This window comes from Camellia sinensis, chromosome 5, assembly GCF_055761805.1.
Source record: "Camellia sinensis isolate YWXY chromosome 5, ASM5576180v1, whole genome shotgun sequence".
Lineage (NCBI taxonomy): Eukaryota > Viridiplantae > Streptophyta > Magnoliopsida > Ericales > Theaceae > Camellia > Camellia sinensis.
The window spans coordinates 163,882,601-163,906,450 of record NC_138965.1 but is presented as its reverse complement, the minus strand read 5'-3'; positions in this window follow the sequence as shown (position 1 = coordinate 163,906,450).

Here is a 23,850-nt window from a genome sequence, read left to right as displayed (position 1 = left end):
AATATGCATATTTGATGCTCTATTCATATTTGGTGCTCTGTTTTTTTTAGTACATACATGTTGTGTATATGGTGCTCTGTTAATATATGTTGCTCTATTCATATATATTGTAGATATAAATTGATGCAAGAAAGAAAAATGAATTTAGATACTGTAGCTTACATAGTGGAGTTCTTGTTGCACCTCTAAAAAAAAAAAAAGAAAAAAAGTAAAGTAAAGTATATTCCAAATCAAAATCATGGATAAAACAATAAAATTTCACCCCTTCGATGACATTGATGGTATCATAAAACTCGATTGATGATTCTAATACAACTTTTTAGAAATACATAAAACTTCAATTCTTCTTTCCACTTGAGTATTTGCTTCATTAGCTGTTGTGTATATGAACTATACATACATATTCTTTTGTTGAAATCCCAAGTGTTTCTTTTTTGGCTTTTTTTTTTTTTTTTTTTGCTTTTTCAAAATCATCTAGAAAGTGGTTCCTTTTTGTTTTTTTTGAATTTTTTTTTTGTTAAAAGTGGAAGACAAAAGTAGATGGGCAAGTTCGCTTTATTTTTTTAGGTTTTTTTGCGTTTTAAATCTTTTTTTTTCCCTTTTGATTTCTTTGTTTAAAATCAAAGACAAAAGTAGGTCGGTAATTTGGCTTTATTTTTTTTGGGTTTCTTTGTTTTCTAAACATTTTTTTTCTTGATTTTTTTATTAAAAATCAAAGACAAAAGTAGATGGGTAAGTAGATGGATAGAGTAAAAATCATATATATATTGGTTGCTTTTTAAAAAAATTATTTTTGTATGGTACTTTTTTGGATTTTTAGTATGTGGTTGGAGGTGGCATTTTTTCCAATTAATCCTTAAATCTTTGTAGAATACTAGGTATATGGTTGTCAAATATGCTTTGAAGTTTGTTTGTTTGTAGGTATGAATTTTGTGTTGTCTCATATGCTTTGTTACTTATTTTTTAAAGTAAGATGGTTCATGGTGGTCATTTGTATTTTTTGTCACGTCCCAAGCTCCGTGACAACGCCGCACACTCATTTAAGTGAGCATGCAAGGCTAAGAGTTCAACACATAACTAACAATGTAAAATACTCCAATTAAATCCTTAATTATCATAATACTAAAATCCATAAAAAAAATTGATTATTCTTATCATATGAAATTATCCACCAAGTCCACTAATAAAATCCATTAACAAAACAAATAATCCAAGTACTTAAATCATAGTCCTACTCTCGGCACTCCCATATGTAAAAAAAATCCTGCGCAGCTCTACTCTTCAGAATCTGAAAAAAATAAAATAAGGGTAAGCTAGACAGCCTAGTAAATAACCAACCATTACTGCCAGCTGGATCAAGTATATCAAAAAGAAATAAATAAATAGTCGATAACCAATAAATATAATTTTTGATACAAATCAATAAATGACACGATTATTTGTAAGATGGTTTCATAGCTGAAAATAAACAGTGTAGCAATACATTTTAATTAAAAGTCAATGGGGTAACTCGATGAAATTTCGTTATCCAAAATTGATAAATCGATATTCAGATGGTTCAATGATCGATTCACAAAACCCAAGTCTTAATGACTAGGGTCACTTAGCCCGTGACAAGGCCCAGGACCACACATAGGCTGGTGGTAAAGCCCCAAAAGAAACTAGTTTCTGTGCCAATAAATAACCCCCATTGGCTAGGGTCCAAATCATAGTCAGACTAGAGTGATGTTCAACATTCACACAATACACAAATTTTAAATAAAATATTCGATATTTTCAGAATAAACGTTTAGTATAATTTTCAGAATAGTTTTACCGAATATTCAAATAATTTTCATAATAATATTCGTTTTATACTTGACCCATATTTTATTTTAAGAGAACAGGAAAGTTACGAATAAATATTTATGATTTTAAACGATTCGATAGGATTAAAAGTAAACCAACAGCGATAGAGGGTTACTTACCTCAAACGCTTAAAATAATATTCCAATATTAACTCTAAACACCCAGCTCCACCACTTCAATCACACAAACCTCCAAGAGATGATTAGATCAAAATCACCAATCTATGAATCTTCTTTCTTTTCTTTTCTTCTTCCTCTTTCTCTCTGTTTTTTTTTTTTTTTTACCTCCTAAATCTGCCACAGTAGCCACACCATCCAAAACCCTCTATTTGTTTGTGCTTATATGTTTCCAAGACCTAAAGCCCAAGTGGGCTTATAACCCAATCTCCCAAAATTACAAACTTAACCATCTAAGTAATAAAAATTATGAAGCCACCTCATAACTCATAACTAATTCCTTGATAGTACTAAATGACCCATATAAATTAATTTAACTATTACTTTATTCAAAAAAATAATTCTACACGTAAAAATTTGGATTTTACATCATTCTCCACTTAAAAGAAATTTCGTCCTCGAAATTTGACATACCTGGAGTCTTAAAAAGTTGTGGATACTTTCGTTTCATTTCATCCTCAAGTTCCCAAGTAGCTTCTCTTTCCGAGTGATTACTCCATTGAACCTTAACGTAGTGAATGACACGACGCCTCAAAACCTGTTCCTTCCTATCAACAACTCGTATAGGGTGTTCCATATAAGTCAAATCCTCCTTAAACTGCAACGGTGCATGATCAATCACATGACTAGGATCTGGTATATACTTCCTTAACATTGAGACATGAAAAACATTATGAACTCCAGCTAGTGAAGGTGGTAGAGCAAGTCTGTAAACTACCTCTCCAATTCGATCTAAAACCTCAAACGGTCTAACAAATCTAGGACTCAGTTTACCACGAACACCAAACCTCATTACTCCTTTCATAGGAGACACCTTAAGGAACACATGGTCTCCAACCCCAAACACCAAATCGCGTCTCCTGTAATCTGCATAACTTTTCTGTCTACTCTGTGCAGTGTGAAGTCGCTCTCTAATAAGATTGATTTTGTCCACTGTTTGTTGCACAATCTCAGGCCCTAACAACTTCCTTTCACCCACATCATCCCAACAAATAGGTGATCTACACTTCCGTCCATATAAAGCCTTATATGGTGCCATTTGAATGCTTGCATGATAACTGTTATTATAAGAGAATTCCACTAAGGCCAAATGCTCATCCCAAGAACCTCCAAGATCAATAACACAAGCCCTTAACATGTCTTCCAAGGTTTGAATAGTTCTCTTTGACTGTCCATCAGTTTGAGGATGAAAGGCAGTGCTAAAATTCAAACTAGTACCCAAAGCTGCATGCAAACTCCTCCAAAACATAGATACAAATCTGCTATCTCTGTCTGATACTATGGTCATCGGAATACCATGCAACCTCATAATCTCTTTGATATACAGTTTTGCAAACCTCTCTAAGGAGAACCCCACCTTAAAAGCTAGAAAGTGAGCGGATTTGGTCAATCGATCAACGATAACCCAAATAGCATTGTTACCACCTTGGGTCCTAGGCAACCCTGTCACAAAATCCATGGTAATATGTTCCCACTTCCACTCGGGAATAGGAAGAGGTTGTAACTTACTTGCAGGTCTCTGATGTTCCACTTTCACTTGCTGACATACCAAACATTGAGCAACATACTGAGCAATTTCCCTCTTCATATTATTCCACCAAAAGTTTCTCTTCAAGTCTTTATACATTTAGTGCTCCTTGGGTGTACCGTATATCCTGAACTGTGAGCTTCTTTCAGGATTTCTCTCTTGAGCTCCAAATCATTACACACACACAACCTCTCTCCAAACCTCAAGGTTCCATCTTTATGCATACAAAGTTCCATCTGTAGCCCTATTTCCATTTCAGCTTTAAGTTTTTGCAACTGAGGATCTCTTCCTTGAGCATCTTTAATTCTATCAATCAATGTGGGTTGAACCCTAGGGTTTGCCAACTGCACTCCATGATTATGCCATCTAATCTCAATATTCAACCTCTGCAAGTCCTCCAAGATATTCTTTTGGTCAGTGATCAAGGTAGCCAAATTACTCGGGGTCTTTCTACTCAAGGCATCCGCCACTGCATTAGCTTTTCCTGGATGATAATTGATAGTCAAATCATAGTCCTTTAATAGCTCCAACCATCTCCTTTGCCTCATATTCAATTCTTTTTGAGTGAAAATATACTTCAAACTTTTATGATCAGTGAATATCTCACATTTCACCCCATACAGGTAGTGCCTCCAGATTTTCAATGCAAACACCACGGTAGCCAACTCCAAATCATGCGTAGGATAATTCTGCTCATATGGCTTCAACTGCCTAGACGCGTATGCCACTACCTTATCATTTTGCATCAAGACACAACCCAAGCCCATCTTCGATGCATCATTATAGATGGTAAAACCTTTATCTCCGGACGGAACTATAAGTACTGGAGCACACACCAATCGACTCTTTAGATCTTGGAAACTCTTCTCACAATCATCAGACCACTCAAATTTAACCCCTTTTTGTGTTAAACGAGTTAAAGGCATAGAAATTTGGGAAAATCCCTCAACGAACCTTCTATAATATCCTGCTAAACCCAAGAAGCTACGAATTTCAGTGACACTAGTAGGTCGATTCCACTCCACCACCGCCTTCACTTTCTTGGGGTCAACAGACACCCCATCTTTAGATATCACATGACCCAAAAATGATACACTCTCCAACCAAAATCCACACTTCTTTAATTTAGCAAATAACTTCTTCTTCCTTAATATCTGCAACACTATTCTCAGATGTTCTTTGTGCTGCTCTTTACTCTTCGAGTACACAAGAATCTCATCAATAAAAACTACCACAAACTGATCTAAGAAGGGTTTAAATACTTTGTTCATTAAATCCATAAAAGCTGCAGGCGCATTGGTCAACCCAAATGGCATCACTAAAAATTCATAATACCCATATCTAGTTCGGAAGGCTGTCTTAAGTATATCTTCCGTCTTAACCTTCAACTGATGATAGCCAGAACGAAGGTCAATCTTAGAAAAGACTTGTGCTCCTTGCAACTGATCAAATAGGTCATCTATCCTAGGCAAAGGATATTTATTTCAGATTGTTACCTTGTTCAACTCTCGATAATCAATGCAAAGGCGAAAACTACCATTCTTCTTTTTCACAAATAAAACGGGCGCACCCCAAGGAGAAACACTAGGCCTAATAAAGCCCTTATCTAATAACTCTTGTAACTGTTCCTTCAACTCTTTCAACTCTGCTAGAGCCATCCGATACGGAGCCTTGGGGATAGGACCCGTACCGGGTATCAATTCAATGGCAAACTCAATCTCTCTATCTAGTGGCAACCCCAGTAACTTTTCAGGAAAAGCATCGGGAAATTCCTTCACAACTAGAATATCCTCTAACTTCAATTCAGTCTCACGGGTATCTCTCACAGAAGCTAAATAGCCCTCGCACCCATTCCTTAACAACCGTCTAGCTTGCAAAACTGAGATGACCAAAAGAGGAGTGTTAACTCCACTACCCACAAAACAAAATTCTGGTTGATTAGGAATCTGAAATACTACCCTTTTTCCTCGACAATCAACAGAAGCATAATTGGTTGCCAACCAATCCATTCCAAGAATTATGTCAAAGTCTCGCATATCTAAAACAGTTAAGTCTACAAGCAATTTTCTGTCATCTATACTAACCACACGAGATTTGCAAATTAAGTCAGCAACCATAACACCTCCTATCGGGGTTTCAACACATAAGTCGATCTCTCTAGAGACACATTTCCATCCATGTTTCTCAACAAATCCCATAGACACAAATGAATTTGTAGCGCCAGAATCAAATAACACATATGCATAAACAGAAGACACTAAAACAGTACCTGACACCACCGTGTTGGAAGTCTGAACATCTTGTTGCATGAGTGCGTACACTCAACCCTGAGTCTTTAGCTTATGACCTCCATTTTTCTTTTGACTTCCTGAAGACCCTTTGTCTGTTGATGCTCCTTTACTTGTCCATGTCTTCTGTTCAATCTCATGCCCCTTCCGGTTAGGGCAATCAGCTATCCTGCGCCCTTATTGCCCGCAAGAGAAACAAGCCCCAGTATTCCAACGACACTCACTATCCCGATGGAATCCATTACACCTAGTGCATTGTACCCGATCATTCTTCTTATCAACACTACTACTCATAGTTTGACTTCCCCAACTCCCAACCGAAGGAGTGTTTTGTCTCTTAGCATTGCCCTTCGAACTGCTAGTTTGGAAGTTGGAAGAACTAGGCCTCTTCTTATAATTCTCTTCTTTCTCTTCTTGGGCTCTAGTGAAGCCACTCTCAACCAATAAAGCCTTATTCAACACTGCTCCAAAAGCAGGTAACTCGAAAAGAACCACCTGTTGTATAATGTTCGTTCTTAGCCCACCTTCAAACTTTCGTGCTCTGCTATCCTCATCTGTTTCAAATGCTGATGCAAATTTAGATAACTTCGTAAACTCAGCTTCATATTCTGCAACCATCTTATTCCCTTGCTCTAACTTCAAAAATTCCTTCTGTTTTTGTAGACGAACACTCCTAGGGAAGTATTTTTCATTGAATGCATTCTTAAACCTTTCCCATGTATAGGGGTTGGCATCATGCTCGTGTATGCGCTTCTCCATCTGCCACCAATCATTAGCTATCCCTTGTAGCATAAACGTAGCATAGGTCACCTTCTGATCATCCGTACACTCAAAAACAGGAAACAACTTTTCCATTTCTGTCAACCATTTTTCAGCCTCCAAAGGGTCTGTGGCTCCGTCAAATGCCAATGCTATCTTCTTAAACTCAGTAATGTTACAACGTGGCCTGGTTGTAGCCCAACGCCTGGCTGCATCCGCTGTTGTTGCTCCATAAGTCTAGTCAAGTTATTCCCTATGGTGGTTTGTTGTTGCACCACCCCGGCCAACGTCTGAAGCACTTGAACCATTTCAATTGGATTGGGGATTGCAGCTTGTTCTTGTTGTCCCAACTCTTGCCCCTGATTTCCTCCGACTGCTTGAGAACCACTACCATTATTAGTCACGTTCCCTCGCCGATTGTTACTACCAGCCCGTCGATTCATTTGACCCTGACGTGTGTTCCTAGCCATATTTGCCAATGTCTGCTCATGTTCCATCGCAACCTAAATGCATCAATAATAAAACCTCATCTTATTTTATTCTCAAGCTCCTATAACATAAAAAAAAATAGAAAAAAAAAATAATAATAAAATTAACATTATATCAAATTATAAGTGTTTCCAATCCTACATCTACCCAATCTCACCACTATTCTATACTAGCCTTTAAAATTACAACCTGGCTCTGATACCACTAAATTGTCACGTCCTAAGCTTCGTGACAACGCCGCACACTCATTTAAGTGAGCATGCAAGGCTAAGAGTTCAACACATAACTAACAATGTAAAATACTCCAATTAAATCCTTAATTATCATAATACTAAAATCCATAAAAAAAATTGATTATTCTTATCATATGAAATTATCCACTAAGTCCACTAATAAAATCCATTAACAAAACAAATAATCCAAGTACTTAAATCATAATCCTACTCTCGGCACTCCCATATGTAAAAAAAATCCCGCGCAGCTCTACTCTTCAGAATCTGAAAAAAATAAAATAAGGGTAAGCTAGACAGCCTAGTAAATAACCAACCATCACTGCCAGCTGGATCAAGTATATCAAAAAGAAATAAATAAATAGTCGATAACCAATAAATGTAATTTTTGATACAAATCAATAAATGACACGATTATTTGTAAGATGGTTTCATAGCTGAAAATAAGCAGTGCAGCAATACATTTTAATTAAAACTCAATGGGGTAACTCGATGAAATTTCGTTATCCAAAATTGATAAATCAATATTCAGATGGTTCAATGATCGATTCACAAAACCCAAGTCTTAATGACTACGGTCACTTAGCCCGTGACAAGGCCCAGAACCACACATAGGCTGGTGATAAAGCCCCAAAAGAAACTAGTTTCTGTGCCAATAAATAACCCCCATTGGCTAGGATCCAAATCATAGTCAAACTAGAGTGATGTTCAACATTCACACAATACACAAATTTTAAATAAAATATTCAATATTTTCAGAATAAACGTTTAGTATAATTTTCAGAATAGTTTCACTGAATATTCAAATAATTTTCATAATAATATTCGATGTTGTTTTATACTCGACCCATATTTTATTTTAAGAGAACAGGAAAGTTACGAATAAATATTTATGATTTTAAACGATTCGATAGGATTAAAAGTAAACCAACAGCGATAGAGGGTTACTTACCTCAAACGCTTAAAATAATATTCCAATATTAACTCTAAACACCCAGCTCCACCACTTCAATCACACAAACCTCCAAGAGATGATTAGATCAAAATCACCAATCTATGAATCTTTTTTCTTTTCTTTTCTTCTTCCTCTTTTTCTCTGTTTTTTTTTTTTTTTTTTACCTCCTAAATCTGCCGCAACAGCCACACCATCCAAAACCCTCTATTTGTTTGTGCTTATATGTTTCCAAGACCTAAAGCCCAAGTGGGCTTATAACCCAATCTCCTAAAATTACAAACTTAACCATTTAAGTAATAAAAATTATGAAGCCACCTCATAACTCATAACTAATTCCTTGATAGTACTAAATGACCCATATAAATTAATTTAACTATTACTTTATTCAAAAAAATAATTCTACACATAAAAATTTGGATTTTACATTTTTTATGTTCTTTCTTTTTCTTTTTTTCTTTATCATTTATGCACTTGATTGTTTTTGGAATGGAGAGACATGAATGGTTGACAAATTGTCCCATTGGTGGGTAATGGGGACTTTGACACTTTTTGCTAGACAATAAATGGTTGAATTTTTTATTAATTTCTCGCGGTTGTGAATTTTTTGTATTGTCTCATGTTTTGTGGTTTATGTTTTTAAAAGTAAGATAGTCTATGGTGGCTCCATTTGTGTTTTTTTTTTGGTCTTATTTGTATTCTTTTTTTGAAGTAAGATAGTCCATGATGGTCACATATCTATTACCGGTTTGCTTTGGAGATTGTCTATGTATGACCATATGCTTTATTACTTTTATTTTTAAAAGCAAGATAGTTCATGTGGTCCCATTTGTGATTTTTTTTTGTTTTGTTTTGTTTCTATTTTTTTTTTTTAAAAGCAAGATAGCCCATGATGGCCCCATTTCTATTATTGTTTTTGTTTATAGAATGGAGGGATATGTAGGCTTGATTAATTGTCCTATTAGTGAATATTTGGGACTTGGGTGCTTTTGCTAGACTTGGGTGAGTAATCTTAAAAGAATATATATATATATACACAATATTTATAGAATGCAATGAACGAACACTATAAAAAATTAATAATATTAATAATATGTTTTAATTGTAGCGTTTGAATATAAGATTAAATTTTCATAGTATGTTTTAGAATTTAAATTTGGTCTAATGTATTTTTTGTTATTGTGTTTAGCTAACCATGACAACTCAGACATCATTGAACTTAGTTTATGAGTTAATACAATTGCTTCAACCATTATAAAAAAAAGCTATCAAATCAATTGGCTTTGGAGGTTTATTAGAGTTTAAATGTACGAGATTGCCATGACAACTCTGTGAATGGTTGGTTGGTTGTTTTGATCCTACATCTTGGTGTTTATTCGTACATGGTAAAAGAATAATTATAATACCATTTGATGTAAGCCATATATTAGGACTTCCTTGTAAGGGATCAATTATAAACGTAAATGGGGACCACACTAATATTGAAGAGTTGTCGAACAAGTATGGCGTTAAGAAGTGTGGTTCTATTTCATTGAGTTCTTTAAGGAATGAGTTGTCTAATATGAAAGTAGACGGGGATGATTTTAATGGAAGATTTGTATTGTACATTCTAGGTTCTCTTTTGTGCCCTACATCGAAGTTGTCAATAAATCGTTGTTTTCTCTATACCTTGAAAGATATGTCTGCTTTACATAAGTTAAATTGGTCAAAACTCCTCTTAGACTTTTTAGTCGATGGTGTGCGAAAGTATAAAGACAAAGGAGAAATAAAGGGACAACGAGGAATTCGAGGTTGCATGTTTTTTCTCATGGTATGTTTCTAAATCATGGTAAACAAATGACTGTCTATTTAGTGCATTCTTGAACTTACTAATCATTAAATAACCATATCATGTAATTATTCTACGTTGAGCATGTGACACCTGTTGTGGATTTTGTTAGTTCATGTGCAAGTAGACAAGCACTTCATTTAGTACATTGAACAGATGAGGTAATTAAAAAGAGAATCTTCATGTTGGAAAAACTTCAATACCAAAACAACAAGAAGATAAACTTATGTGTTATATAATTTAATTTGTATGCGTGTCATAATTAAAGAATTCGTTTAACATGTTTGTTATTATTTTCTTAATAGGTTGGTTTTATCGTTGAAGATAATGATGTGAGTGTAGAGGCAAACATAGATGCACGGCTAAGTAATGTTGAAAAAGAAGTAAAAGATTTGAAAGGAGACTTGAATAACCTAGTCGTTGGTGTCAGTCAATCAATAAAAGTTGCCAAAGAAGAGATTTTGATAGCAATTGCAAAGGTAGCTAATGGGTCATGGGCCATTAAGAAATAGAAACACTCTCATGATATCGATCGTTAGTTGAAAAAGAAAGATATTTTGGATAACAAATGGAGTCCACCACCTTATGCTTTCCAAGATTGTAAGTTTCCTATGGATAAACAACTCAAAGAAGAAAATGAGGGATTGCCTAAGACTCCATTATGTGATCAGTTCACATCGTCCGTATCTCCATTTGCCCCCATTTTTAGTGAACATGACCTACTACCACCAAAGTTACCAAAAGTGATTTTAAAAAGGTCAATTCCGGTAGATGATGGTGTTGAGTCTTCAACAGTTTTGCCTTATCATATGAAGCTTAGGAGGGAAAGCAAACGGAAAAAAAAGCAAACATATACTTTCATCCTATGATGTTAAACTTGGCAAGGTAAGATACATTATTATTATTATTATTATTATTATTATTATTATTATTATTATTATTATTTGTTTTGTTTTGTTGTTAGAATTGAAAGTAGTTATTGATTTATTTGTGTTATGCAGAAATATAATATAACAAGCAAACAACTCGACATGTTGCCCAAATATGGACAAAAGGTAATAAATAACATTTGTACACATAATAATTTTTTGAAGAATAATTCATTAGAAATGAACTTAGTCATCGACTTATTTATGTTATACAGGAAGCTACAATAAAAAATAAACAAGTTGTGTTTCCTGAACAACATTCGAAAAATGTATACTTATGTTTTCTTATAGAAACTCATTTTTAGGAGAATAATCAATTTCATACTTTATGGAAATGTTATTAATTATTGGTTAAAAATAGATTTCTGAGTTGTTGAGTATGCCGACTCCCATGAAAGGATTTGATTTGCCACCACTTTCAGTTGAGGATATATTGATAAGAGAATATTTGTTTCATCATAGTAAATTGGAAACGTTCTATTTCTTTCAAGAAATATTTTCTTTTATGTTTCATGTGTTTATATTGTCACATTGACATGTATCACTTAATTAATATGACAGTGAAATTCTTGTTAACTTTGATATTTAACATGGAACGCGCAAAAACATATGGACATTAGATTGTGGTTGTTGGCTTGATGGACAAGTAAGTAGTAAACCGTTGCACAAATGAATTTATAATGAACCAGATAATTGCATTTATTGATGAGTTGTTGTTTCTTAGATAATCACTTTAGTTGCTTTGCAATTTACATTAAAGCAAAAGGATTGTATCCCAGATGCGAAATATCCAGCATGGTATCTACCTATATATTTTTCAGTAATTTACTTATGCATTTTATAATTGAAAGCATTTGACTACGTAGCATATCATGTTTATCTATACTAAGCTTGTGTTATTGATATTTATATTAATTTTTATGAGTTGTAGTAACATATTTTGCACCACAAGATTTATAAACCAAACATGCTCAAGTCCTATTTTGGAACAGAACAGTACACGGGAAAAATTGAATCATGTGAAAGGGTATTGATTTGTTATTATCTCACTTTATTTTTGTTTAATATGTTAATGAACATGATAGTGCTGATTATTGATTTAATATAGGTGTACATTCCAATTAATGATGTGGGTGAACATTGGTATATGTGTGTGGTATACATGCAACAACAAGTGGTGTATATCCTTGATCTATATATATCAAAAAGAAGTAGAACTCGGCCAACTCAAGTGAAAAAAGTGGTATACATCCTTATACAATGTTGTTATTTGCATTTTGTATTGCATGTTTTCCTACTAACTAGTTATGCAAATGACAGGTTGAAGTATTACATGACTTATTGGGAATTCCGTACAAGAATGCATATACAAATAAAATCACCGAGTTTCCAATTAGAACACTTGAATGGATTCCACCACAAAGTAATGGCTATGATTGTGGAATGCACGTCATCAAGTATTTTGAATAGGTGCAATTTATTAATTTCGAAGCTTGTTTGCTTCAATTTGACTCGTGGGATGCAAGACAAAGATTGGCACTGGGCTTAGTTCGAGATGCAAACGATAAAACTGGGTCAAGAGTGATAGAATTGGCTTGCGATAGATAATTGTCATGTATCATTGATGTTGTTGTATGTTCATACTTGAATTATGTGAATTTCAATTGAATTTGTTTTGGGGAGGATTTAGGGCAAATGGATTTTAGTCATTTTTTAGTAATTTGGATTTGGATTGTAGATGGTCAGGATTTGAATTAACTATCATTTACCACTTTATTATACTTCAATGACTCAACTTACTATTTTATTATCTTTGCTTACCATTTTATTCAATCATACTTACTAGTTATAAAGACTTTACTTACCAGTTTATTAGACTTAACTTACCACTCAAATAAGCCTCACTTACTACTACTCAAATAAATTCCACTTACTACTTTATTACTCTTTGCTTACCATTTTATTCAATCATACTTACTAGTTAAAAAAACTCTACTTACTAGTGCATTAGACTTAACTTACCACTCAAATAAGCCTTATTTACTACCACTTAAATAAACTCCATTTACTACTTTATTACTCTTTGCTTACCATTTTATTCAATCATACTTACTAGTTAAAAAGACTCTACTTACTAGTTTATTAGACTTAACTTACCACTCAAATAAGCCTCACTTACTACCACTCAAATAAACTTCACTTACTACTTTATTACTCTTTGCTTATCATTTTATTCAATCATACTTACTAGTTAATGAGACTCCACTTACCAATTACATAAGTCTCACTTACAACTCGACTTAACCCCACCTACTAATGAATGAGACTTATATAATTTAAATGTGACTATTGAAAATGATTGATCATGACATTAGTACATATGACTATTGACCATTCAAATTATTGAACATGACACTAGCACATATGGCTATTCACATGTGACTGTGAACAATGATTAAAATAATACTTCATTAGTCTTGACTTACCATTTCATTCAATCATACTTACAAGTTAAAAAGACTCTATTTACTAGTTTGTTAGACTTAACTTACCACTCAAATAAGCCTCACTTACTACCATTAAAAATAGACTCCACTTACCACTCTTTTACACTTTACTTACCATTCAAATAAGCCTCGCTTACTATCTCTGAAATAGACTCTACTTACTACTTCATTACTCTTTGCTTACCATTTCATTAATCCATGCTTACTAGTTAATGACACTCTACTTACCACTTAAATAAATCTCATTTTCAACTTAATTAAACCCCACTTAGTGTTGAATGAGACTCATATAATTCACGTGTGACTACTAAAAATGATTGATCATGACACTAGTACATATGACTATTGACCATTCAAATGATTGAACATGATATTAGTACATATGACTATTCACATGTGACTTTTAACAATGATTAAAATAATACTAATAGATCACATGTGACACCCTTATTTAACCTCACTTGTATACATCATACTTCATTACAAGCCTAAGTACTCAAAATGCCTAAACGAAAATATGAAAATATTGCATCATCTAGCTCTACATTTAGTCATGGTATTTTCAAACACCTCCAACAATAGGTTCCTATACTGATCTATTAGGAAAGACATGGTATGGAACCAAACGTCAGTTCCATAATAAACCTCTTTTCATGCATGATCCATGGCAATCAGATGTGGGTCCCGTAATTGTTGGTCATGCATACGATCATCTACCACACAGGGTCAATGTTGATAGAAACAACTTGCAATGGCAAGACCTCTTCGAAAAACGTTGTGAACTTGAGATATATTGTCGATGGCATGGGCTATGGGTTCCAAGGGCATGTTTAGCTGAACAATGCAGAAACAAATCATGCGGTGATGCAACAGCCATATCAAGGCTACAAAGAGAGAATACATAGATGCAACGAAGATTGGATATATTTCATTACATTGAATATGCTAAGGAAAAATCTCATTTTGATTGTGACGGTGCTATCACAACAATCATTGAAGATCCATTGCTAGTTTCTGATCCAGACATTTCAGACTTCTCTGATGATAGTGATGATGACTTTGTAAACTATTTGCCAAATAGTTTATGTGTTCGTGAAAAAACCATTATGTTGTTACGAACATGGTGAATAAAATTATAATGGTAATTATTGTGTTGATGAATGGTAAGTAGCATAAGAACAATTAGTAAGCATTGCCTTATAAATATAAGTCATACCATTTTTTTACATTTATATTCAAATAAACTTTACTTACTACCACTCAAATAAACTCCACTTACTACTTCATTACTCTTGGCTTACCATTTTATTCAATCATACTTACTAGTCAAGAAGACTCTACTTACCAGTTTGTTGGGCTTGACTTACCACTCAAATAAATCTCATTTACTACCACTTAAAATAGACTCCACTTACTACATTACTTACCATTATGTTGTTATGAATATGATGAACGAAATCACAGTGGTAAGTATTGTGTTTGAGAATGGTAATTATACATATAAAAAGTCATATGCCTTATAAATATAAGCCTTACACAAACGAGTAATGTCACACAAAAAATTAAAATATAAGGCTGATTTCTTTGATTGCCTCGAAGATTGCTACAGTCACTTGGACAAGTCAATTGTCTCTTCTATGACATGACCATAAATGCTGTCAGGAGTTTCTGAGCATGTACGTACCTACATAACGTAACCAATAATTAATAAATTCTGAAACATAAATTTTGTGAATAAAAATTAAATAAAAATTATTATCACAAAGTTAGGATAGATATTGGAATCGCATCCCATTATATTGTAGTCAATTCTAGCAAAAGTAGGGTGCTCATTGGAACCATATCCTATTATATTGTAGTCACTATTAGTAAAAGTAAGGTCGACGTTAAAACCACCTTCTTGGTGTAACATGCTTGCCCCTGATACATAAGTATCTTGTGTAGGAAAAGAATCAATATTCTCATTTTCTAATTTTGGACACTTTACCTCTGTAACAAAACACATTACACTTAGTATATAAATTTAATTATAATTCAATACACTTACTAAATAAATTAAATTGTTAGATACCTGCAATGACCACATTTCCTTGGCTTTGAAAACTTATCTTTCGCAACAGAACGACTCCCCTTCATCTTTGTAAAGGGAGGATCACCAACACCAAAATGCAAACATGTCCCTTCAACATTGCTTTTTCCTTTTGTTCCATTTCCTTCAACATATTGGACATACAAATCTTTCATTCGACATGTTAACTTTGTCACTGCATCTCTAACTTCTTCATATCCATTGGTTAAGTGCGAAGCATAATAGTACATCTCAGTACATGCACTTGACAATGCACCAAACCATGTTGTTTGCATAACCCATTCTGGAAAAAAGGTCTTACCGAGTAAAATGGAAGACTTGACATTTTTTGTCCACCCTTGTAATATACATCTAAAGGGAATTTCTTTCAAATACTCCATTTTCATGATTGATACCATATGAGAACATGGTATTCCATATGATTCAAAATACAAACAAGAACATTTCAAGGTATGATCACTTGGCCGATATTGTACATTCCACGTGGATTATGGATGTGTATACATAGACAAATAGTATACGTGAACATCTTCTATATCAGTTTTTCCTGACATAAATAACACTTGCTCGGATTTTATTTGTTCACGAAATTTGAAAAATATGGCACGAGTAAATATATCAGCTGCATGTCTTTCAATCCTTTTCATACCTGTAGAAAGAATAGGAGTGGTATTCTCAGTTTCGGATTGTGCCTTAGCCTCGTTATGACGAAGTCTTGCAAGTCCCTTACAAATTCAAAGAGCTTTAGGCGCACCTTTAGGAATCGATTCAAAAATGCAGTCATACTCTCACAACGTTGCGTGCTTTTTGCACTAACAAAGAAATGTCCATGGAGGTATGCTTCAGCCCATAGAGTACGCTTGCAATACACATCTGCAATCCACTTGTTATTATGAAGGCCATACTTATCTACAAGGTTCTTCCACTCTAACTCAAACATTTCTTGTGTACATTGCATTGACATGCATTTTTCAAAGCTATGAAGAAATCCCTCTATGTGGATATTGGAAGGAGCATTCATTTTAAGATGCCATTTACATAATCGATGTCGAGCAGTAAGCATAACTGTTATGATTGCTCTACGTATGGCCTTATCCCCGTCAGTGATTACAGACAGAGGTATCTTGTGATCCATTGCATCAAGAAATTTCTCTGACACCCATATGTATGTCTCTACTGTCTCGGAAGCTAACAGTGCACACCCAAAAACAGTCGTTTAAAAGTGGTTGCTCACACCTTGTAGCATCACAAAAGGTTTGTTGTACACATTTGTCCGATACGTAGTATCAAACACCAACACATCACCAAAATACATATAATCTGTTCGAGATCCACCATTAGTCCAAAATAAATTATTTAATCAATTTTCTTCATCTACACCATATTTATAATAAAACATTGGATCTTGCTCTTCTTTACCACATAAGTAAGCCAAAGCACCTTCTGCGTCACCATCGACAACTTGCGCTCTACGTTCAGTCCCAAAATGGTTGTACATGTCCTTCTGTATGAACCCAACATTCTCATAGCCACCTGCTTGTTGTGCAACAAAGTCCATAATGTGACTTGTCCTCATACCAACATGATGCATTGCATTGCCTTATGCCTTGTCGGCACTCGTAACATTCCGGTGTGAGCGCAGAAATTGAACACCAAGAGGCCTTATCATGGAATGATTGTGCTCTTTGAAAAATTCATTCACTTCATATTTGGAAGTACTCCGATTGTATTTGATACAAAAACAAGCACGACAACCAACTCTAGTTAATTGTTTTGGTTCTCTTTTACGTTCTTTAATCTCAAGGTATTTGGATTGTCTGTGTCATTCTTTTGAACATACCCAATTCCTTGATATAACCATATTATTCTTGTCCTTATACAACTGATCCCTTCGAAAACTACAACCTTTCACCTTAGCATACGAATTAAAAAATCTTTCTCCATTTTCTTCTGAATCAAATGTCATTTCAAACACATCATTTTCAGTTAATTCATCTAGATGCTTAATATCTCTTTTAGTTAGAATATCATTAGAATTGACGTTATTATCTTCATTATGAATATTATACTTACCATCATTACCGTTATCAACATCTAGTTCATATATAATGTTATTCTTGTTTTGCTCAGTGTTGTCTTCCATTTGCAATAAGCATAAACAAATTAATTAAGAAAAAACAAGTAAAAAATGGTAAGTAAAATACTAGGTGGTAAAATGGATGGTAAGTGGTAAGTTGAGTCAAAAAGAGTTGCAAGTAGAATGAGAAGGAATGGTAAGTGTTGTGTTTTTGAATGATAATTAAACTCATTTAAACCACACTTACTACTCAATGAGACTATACTTACTACTTTATCAGCATCACACTTACTACTCAATGAGACTCTACTTACTACTTTAGCAAACTTGACTTATCAGCCATTTAAACCACACTTACTATTTCATCAGACTTGACTTACTATTCATTTAAACCATACTTACTATTCAATAAGACTGTACTTACTACTTTATCAGACTTGACTTACCATTCATTTGAATCACACTTACTACTCAATGAGACTCTACTTACTACTTTATCAAACTTGACTTATTAGTCATTTAAACAGTACTTACTACTCAATAAGATTCTACTTATTATTTTATCAGACTTAACACATTTAAACCACATTTACTACTCAATGAGATTGTACTTACTACTTTATTAGAATCACACTTACTACTCAATCAGACTCTACTTACTACTTTATCAAACTTGACTTATCAGACATTTAAATCACACTTATTAGTCAATGAGACTGGACTTACTATTTCATCAGACTTGATTTACCACTCATTTGAATCACACTTACTACTCAATGAGACTATCCTTACTATTTTATCAGACTTGACTTACTACTCATTTAAGCCACACTTAATACTCAATGAGACTATACTTACTATTTTATCAAACTTGACTTATCACTCATTTAAACAATACTTACTACTCAATAAGACTCTACTTACTACTTTATTAGACTTGACTTATCAATCATTTAAACTAAACTTAAGACTACATTTATTATTTCATTAAACTTGATTTTTTTTTCCTTACCACTTGAATCTCATAATTTTTATTTTAACTAGGTGAAATGTTATTCCAACAAAACATAAAAATTTATAAATTCAAAATATAATGGAAGTGAAAGTAAAAAGAGAGAGACTTACCGAAAGAGTTTCAAATCAACAACAATTCTATCTTAAAATCTTCGAAAGTTTTAGAAATGAACATCCTTGACTTATCAATCATTTAAACTAAACTTAAGAGTACATTTACTATTTCATCAAACTTGATTTTTTTTTTCTTACCACTTGAATTTCATAATTTTTCTTTTAATTAGGTGAAATTTGTTCTAACAAAACATAAAAATTTATAAATTCAAAATATAATGGAAGTGAAAGTAAAAAGAGAGAGACTTACCTAAGGAGCTCCAAATCAACAACAATTCTATCTTAAAATCTTTGAAAGTTTCAGAAATGAACATCAAATTTTGTTTATGGAATCCTCAAATGAATTTGAAATTTTTCTATTTTGTTAATCATATTTCTCATTAATTGCATTTGTTGTGGTAGATGAAAAAGATACTAGGTTTCATTTATTGCCATTCATTGCCATTAAGTAAATAAATAAAAAAAAAAAATCATATTCTATAAAATGTAAAAAATTATAATAAAATTTATAAATTTCATATTTATTTTGTACATTTTTTTTTCTGTTTACATTCTATTTTATAAATTTTATATTTATTTTAGAGGTTAGGTGCATTTTATTAATTTTTGAATGGTAAGTGTAGTTATGTGGAGTAGTAAATACAACTATATCAAACCAATTAGGCCTAACCTAATTGGCTGCCGTGCCTTCCTTAGAGTTTAGTCCCAAGGAGGACAATAGTTCAATTCCCCTTTGAGAGGTTGAATTAAGGGAGTGCAAGCATTTTGGTGCTTTGCCAACGGTGGGGAGATTTTCTCCCATATGTGCTAATCTAATAACTAACAGCTAATATTTGCTGATCAAAAAAAAAAAAAAAAAAAAGAGTACAACTATATCAAGTAGTAAGTGTGTTTAGTTGTTGTAATAAGTTGGAAACCACTCATTTAAATTATACTTACTATTTTATTAGACTTACTTACCACTTATTTAAACCACATTTACCACTCAATGAGACTCTACTTATTATTTTGGGTAAATTACACTTACACCCCCTGAGGTTTGAGTTCAATACATATCACCCCCTGACATTTGGGAAATTATACTAACCTCCGTGCCATTGTAATTATTTAGACGAAATGAAGACATTGAACTCATGTATTCTCTTTTTTTTTTGCTTTGTTTTACTTTCTCTTTTTTTTTCCCCTCTTTCCTTTACTTTGTTTTTAATGTAATTTCTTATGTTTTTCTACTAGGAGTTGTTACCTTTTATATAAGTAGGGGGATTTGTGAAATGAGACTATTAACCATAGGTGTGGGAATGTAATTTCCAAAACGTTAGGGGGTGGGTAGTAATTAGACCAAACCTCAAAGGGTGTCAATGTAATTTACCCTATTATTTTATCAGACTTGGCTTACCACTCATTTAAACCACATTTACCGCTCCACTTATTATTACTCAATGAGACTCTACTTACTATTTTATCAAACTTGACTCATCACTTGAACAACACTTACTACTCAATGGGACTCTACTTACTATTTTAGTAGATTTGATTAATCAATCATTTAAACTAAATTTAAGACTGCACTTACTATTTCATCGAACTTGATTTTTTTTTTCTTACCACTTAAATCTCATAATTTTTCTTTTAACTAGATGAAATGTTGTTCCAACAAAACATTAAAATTTATAAATTCAAAACATTGTGGAAAGTTAAAGTAAAAAAAGAGATAGAGACTATAGAGACATAGATTCTTACCTAAGGAGTTCCAAATCAACAACAATCTTATCATCAAATCTTCAAATATTCAAAAATTTAAAAAATAAACATAAAATTTTGTTCATGGAATCCTCAAATAAATTATAAATTATTCTATATTTTATTAATTATATTTTTTATTAATTGCATTTATTATTTTCAAGTGTGATAAATGAAAAGGAAACTAGGTTTCATTTATTGTTATTAAGTAGATAAATAAATAAATAAATCATATTTCATAAAATGTAATAAATTATAATAAAATGTATAGAATTCACATTTATTTTGTATATTTTTTTCTTAAATTCTATTTTATAAATTTTATATTTATTTTAGAGATTTTGATATTTTTTTATAATTTAATTTTTTAAGTTTACCTGTTACCTGTATAGCAGGTTAAGTGTATTTTATTAATAATTGAATGATAAGTATAGTTATTAAAAATAGTACGTATAATCATATCAAATAGTAAGTGTACTTAGTTATTGTGGTAAGTTGAAAACTACTTTTTGGTTTCGAAACCATTGAAAACTATCTTATTTTTTACGAAACTACTTAAATTTCTTAACCTGATTTTAATTATTATTAATCAATGATTAAATTTATTTTACTTTTAGATCTAATGATCCAAAATTATTTATGTATGGTACATGAAAACAATCTTCATGTATCATAGAAAAATCCCAGTGTAAGCCGTGTAAACATGAATGGGAAATATCACTTTGATATAAAATTATTGGGTGTGGCTGTCTGCCATCTCACTATTTTTATTTTGTCTTTTTTTTAATTTAAAAATATATTATTTATAATAATTTGAATTTAAATACTCAAAATACATAAAATCACATAAATCATGTAAAATTATAGGATTTTATTTTAAATTCGTAAAAATTATTTTTAAAATTTTTAAGTGTAAATTTTATAACATTACTCTAAATTTTATAATTTTTAAGTGTATTCAGATTGAATGAATCTGAAAAATAAAAAATGTTGATTAAAATATTTAAAAAAATTTATTAAAAATAATAAAATACAAATTGCTAATTTAAAAAACTATTTTTGAAAACAGTAATGATAGAGACTCCCACAAAACACAACCCCACAACTCCCAAAATGATTTGAACCATTCATGTTACTATCAGACACAACTCTAAAAAAAAAAATGCAAACACATCAATGATCAATACATCAGTGGGGATCATAGGATCCTCCTTTGTGGGTGTCCCAAACATTCTCCTTTTGAAAATTCCAAAACTAAATATGTTTTGGATTTTAATTTGTAAAAATTGTTTTCAAAATATACAATCAAATAAAATTTTAAGTTTCATAAATTCTTTTCAAAAACATAATTATAAAATTTATTTGAAAATCTAAATCAAATAGATCATCTATTTATATTTTGACCTCAAAATTATTTTTATTTTGCAATAAATTAAATAAATTACATTTTAACTAATGCTTTTATATTCAAGTGTATTCACTGTGCACGGGCATGCACTAGACTATTCCGGGACTTCTGGGTACATAGCTCTTGGATAGGCAAGTTTGATTTATTAGAGTTCTGTGCAAATTATAAAACAATAATTAAGATATATTTTTTAAATAATATTTTACGCGTATGTTTTTTATTTTTTCGCTTTTCTCTTTTACTTTTTTTATTTTTTTACATATCCTCCCATGATCTCATAAATAATCTTATGAATGATCTCATGATCCTATATTTCTCTCTTTTTTTTTTCTTTTTTTTTTTTATACTTTTCCCCCTTTTTTTTCCTATTTGTTTTATTTATTTTTATTCTTTTCTTTATATTTACTTATTTTTATTTACACCGTAATTGAAGATATGAGCATTCACTAGAACACCTACATTTGACATAAACTTTCGAGTTCATGGAACAAAAATTACAAATAAGAACTCTTTTAAAGATACGACGTCCGAATTTTGAGTCTCAATTTCATTTCTCTTATTCTTTTTTTCTACTGGTTAAAATAAAATAAATAAATATAAAAATAAAAAATTAGACCAGTAGGTCTATTCATTTCTTCCATCGTGTTCAAATTTTTATCAAGGTAATTCTTCAAATTATTGCAGTAAAAGTATTGTGGAGAATCTATTCTCTGCTGTGGGGGGCGAATATAATATATTAAGGAAGGCCAAAATAATTTGAAAACATCAGGTCAAAGACAATTCGATTCCGTCCAAGGGCTCTTGAAGCCAAATATACAAATCGGTCATGTAAGGAGCCCGAGTAGGAACGAGCACACAACCGAAAGGCCAAGTAAGCAATCATGTACGAGATTAAGAGTGGACCTGACCCTTGGGCCCAGAAGGTAGTATAAATAGAGGAATATCAACCAAAGAGACGTATGTGAGAATAGATAAAGTAACTTGAGATAGAAGAAAACTGGAGATAATACTAACTTGTTCGTCGGAGTGCTAATTCCGGCACCCTCGATTGGGGAGTGTTCATCCATTTTTCAAGTAGCAATCAAAGGATCAAGGACGTCAATTTAGATCCTGGAGTATTTCCAAACCACTTCTCCACAATTGGCGCCGCAATCAGAGGATCAAGGACGTCCATTTGGATCCTAGAGTATTTCCAGACCACTTCTCCACAATTGGCGCTGTCTGTGGGAATACTCAAACGCATCCATAACAGGCGTAACAGATGATCCTCTGGTAGTTGCTGACAACATTACACCAAGAGATGACATCACTCCAAGAAACATGTTTGGACCGGAGAATATCACCGCGCGACAAGCCTTGAACTTCGACCCAGTAGCTCAGACCTCATCCTCAACTTCGATGCAAGAGACTATGCAGACAATCATGGATCAAGCGAAGCAAAATGAATGGCGTTTAGAAGATATGATGACTGAAAATGAGCAGCCACGTCAGGAATTGGTCTGGAGTTAGCCAAATCCCAGCAGGCCACATGCCATGACCAGGGTCGATCCCCAGGAAATAAGGACGATCGACGACGTCAACTTCAGAAACATGATAATGGCGGCGATTTTGACTCACCATCCCAAGAACCCAAAAAGAAGGGACGAGTCGATGTATCCAGCTCATCTGAAGAAAGTCCGTACGCACAGCACAAGCGAGGGAAAATAAGTGATGATTTCGGATGAAGAAGACAGGCATGACCTTTTCGTGCGACGTATCGCAAGGGCGGTGCTGCCCAAGAAGTTCAAAGCACTGTCATTCACCTTATATGACGGAAAATCAGATCCCACTGACCATATTCGTCATGATAAACAAGTGATGACGTTGCATGCTGA